This window comes from Echinops telfairi, unplaced genomic scaffold, assembly GCF_000313985.2.
Source record: "Echinops telfairi isolate 266 unplaced genomic scaffold, ASM31398v2 ScPeMD7_9;HRSCAF=40, whole genome shotgun sequence".
In the NCBI taxonomy this organism is placed as follows: Eukaryota; Metazoa; Chordata; class Mammalia; order Afrosoricida; family Tenrecidae; genus Echinops; species Echinops telfairi.
In genome coordinates, this window is record NW_022103906.1 from 78,222,870 (window position 1) to 78,226,199 (window position 3,330).

At 43.1% G+C, this 3,330-nt stretch overlaps 1 pseudogene; it reads left to right on the forward strand.

Annotated features, from left to right (window-relative positions):
* The first annotated feature begins 2,580 nt into the window (after positions 1-2,580).
* The window catches only part of LOC101648706, an 11,273-nt pseudogene continuing 10,523 nt past the window's right edge, over positions 2,581-3,330 (forward strand).

The following is a 3,330-nucleotide window of genomic DNA, read 5'->3' on the forward strand; positions in this document are numbered from 1 at the left end:
GGCTTCATTTTTTATCACAATTGTTTCCAATGGTTTTATCAATTAGAACATGTTCTTCCTGGGCCTCATATTCTGCAACTTTAGGAATTAATTGTATTTATTAACCAATGTATTATAGGTCAAGGTCATAGAATTTAGGAGGAAACATCCTGTAAATAATAGTTCATCTCCTCCATGTAATTCAGGGGGGCCCTAGTGCCATAATGGGCTATGTGTTGGCTGCTAACCACAAAGTCAGCAGTTTGAAATCAGCAGCTGCTACTAGACAGAAAGGTGAAGCTTTCTACTCCCATCAAGAGTTACAGTCTCGGAAACCCACAGGGGCAACTCTACCCTGTTCTATAGGGTCACTATGAGTAAGATTTGGGAGGGGTTTTAAAAAGGGACAGGTTATGTAATTAGGGGAAGCCCTAATGGCATAGTGGATTAAGCATTGGGCTCTCAACAAGATCAGTGATTCAAACCCACCAGCCACTCTGGAGGAGAAAGACAAGGTTTTCTTCCCCTTAACGTTTTCCAGCCTGGGAAACCCTATAGGGCAGTTCTACCCTGTCCTATATGGTCTCTGTGAGTCAGAATCTACTCAATGGTCCTGGGCTCTGTGGAGGTTAGTGGCACAGTCGACTGTGTGGGCAAGGGAAATGGAAAGGAAACCAATGTGCATACTGCCAATTGTTAATAAACCTTCCTCCACTCCTGACGCCACACTCTTCTGAGAATCCAGCTTCTCTGATGATTTGCTCAGCATGTCGATTGAACAAGTTTGGTGAGGGGATATACCCCGGATGCACACCTTTCCTGATTTCAAAGCATGCAATGTTCTACAACTGCCTCTTAATCCATGTACAAGTTTCCAATGAGCCAATGAAGTGTTCTAGAATTCCCATTCTTCTCAAAGTTGTCTACAGTTTATTATGGTCCACACAGTTGAATGCCTTTGAAACACAGTAAACATGTTTCTGTTATTCTTTGCTTTGAGCCAAGATTCATCTGACATCAGCAATGATATCCCTTGTTCCATGTCCTTTTCTGAATCCAGCCTGAATTTCTAGCAGTTCCCTGTCAATGTACTGCTACAACAGGTGTTGGATGATTGTGTTAGTCTGGGTTGACTAGAGAAACAAATTCAGATACTTATATATATGTACAAGAAAGAGCTTTATATAAAAGAGCGATTGTATATTGAGAAAGTATCCCAGCCTCGTCAAGATCAAGCCCATAAGTCCATATTAGCCCATATGTCTGATACCAGTCTATAAATTCCTCTTTAGACTCATGCAGTACATGCAATGATGCCGAATGCAGGAAGATCACAGGCTGGTGGGTAGAAAGTCTTGTGGATCCAGTGGCAGCAAAAGCATACCAATACTGGTGTGGGTTTCCATGTGTCTCCTCCAGCTCTCTGAGGGTCTCAACAGCAGGAAAGGGGAGGCAGAGAGAGTGGGTCTGGCCTCCAGTGAGCTATTTATCTCCATCATGCCTCCAAATGAAGTCATCAAACTGTGACCTGATTGACAGGCTAGACTCTACCCCTTTGCTCAAGTGTATGGGAGATTATGTAACTGCCACATATTCATCAGCAAAATTTTACTTGTGTGCAATATCAATGATATTGTTCTACAGTTTGAGCATTCTATTGGGGCACCTTTCTTTAGAAGTCACAAATATGAATCTCTTCCAGTCACTTGGTCAAGTAATTGTGGTCCAAATTGCCTGGCACAGGCGAGAGAGTGAGTGAGTGCTTTCAGTGCTGCTTGAGCTTTTGGAACCATTTCAGTAGGTATACTGTCAATTCCTGGAGCCTCGTTTTGGGGTAACGCATTCAGTGCAGTTTGAACTTCTTCCTTTAGCACCACTGGTTCTTATTCATATGTACCTCCTGAAACGGTGGACTGTTGGCTAGTTCTTTTAGGGACAGTGATTCTTTCCATCTTCTCTTGATGCTTCCTGCGTCATTCAGTATTTTGCCTACAGAGTCTTTCAAAATTGCAATTCAAGGCTTGAATGCTTTCGTGAGTTCTTTCCGTTTCAGATATGCTGAGTGTGCTCTTATTTTTGGTTTTCTAATTTTCAGTCCTTGCGCATTTTGTCACAATACTTGGCTTTGCCTTCTCGACTTGCCCTTTGAAATATTCTGCTTAGCTCTTTGACTTCATCCTTTCTTCCATTTTCTTTGACTACTCTCAGATGTAGAGCAAGTTTCAGAGTTTCTTCTGACACCCACTTTGATCTGTCCACGACTTGTCTGTCAGTTTGTCACACTGTGGTGGTTTGTGGGTTGTTGTGGTGCTAGAAGTTATGTCACCGGTATTTGAAATGCCAGCAGGGTCACCAACAGTGAACACATTTCAGGGGAGCTTCCAGACTAAGAACAGACCACGAAGAAAGACTCCGTTCCCACTTTGGAGGAAGAAGCCACTGACCATCTCATGCATATCTACGAATCATTGTCAAATACTGAAAGATTCAACAAAGGAAACAGAACATTGCCGGAGGTACTGCTAGCAGATGGGCCCCTCAGATCTCAGGACACTCGATATGTGATGGAAGAGGAGCTGATTTCTTGGTGGGGTGTCGACCATGGCGATGTGAGTCAGGGAAAGCCTGTGGGCGTGGAGCTTTCGGGATCTTCATTTTCTGATGGGGCATGATTCAAGGCAAAGAGAAACAGCTGCAACAACCTTCTGATGATTTGACTGTAGAATGTGCAAAGTAGGGTTTTAGGAGAATAAATTGGCCAGAAATGACATGGAATGCATAGAGATCAAGATCCTAGGCATTAGTGAGCTGCAATGGACTGGTGCTGGCCATTTTGAATCAGAAAATCATATGATTTATTATGTTGGGAATAACACAATCAAGAAGAATGGTGCGGCATTCATTGTCAGAAAGATTCTTGCTAAATCCATCATGAAGGAGAATGCTATCTGTGATCAAATTATATCTATCTTCCATCAGATAAATCTGATCACTATAGCTATTATTCAATTTTATGTACTGTGTTAGGCAGGGTTCTCTAGAGAAACAAAACTAGGACTGCGGTAGTTATATAATCTGTTGTCAACTTGAGACTATTAAGAGTGAAGATGTGGAGTGTAGCCTGTTAGTCAGGTCACAGTTTGACGACTTCATTTGGAGGCGCTGAGGAGATAAATAGCTAACTGGAGGTGGGACATACACTCAATCCCTGTGAAACATTCCTGTTGACAAGGCACATGGAGCTATGCAGATGGCAGCCAGCGGCTTGGAGCTGGAGGAGCCACATGGAGACCTGTGCCAGTGCTAAGATGCTTCCACCACCACTAGATCCACAAGACTTTCCACCCACTG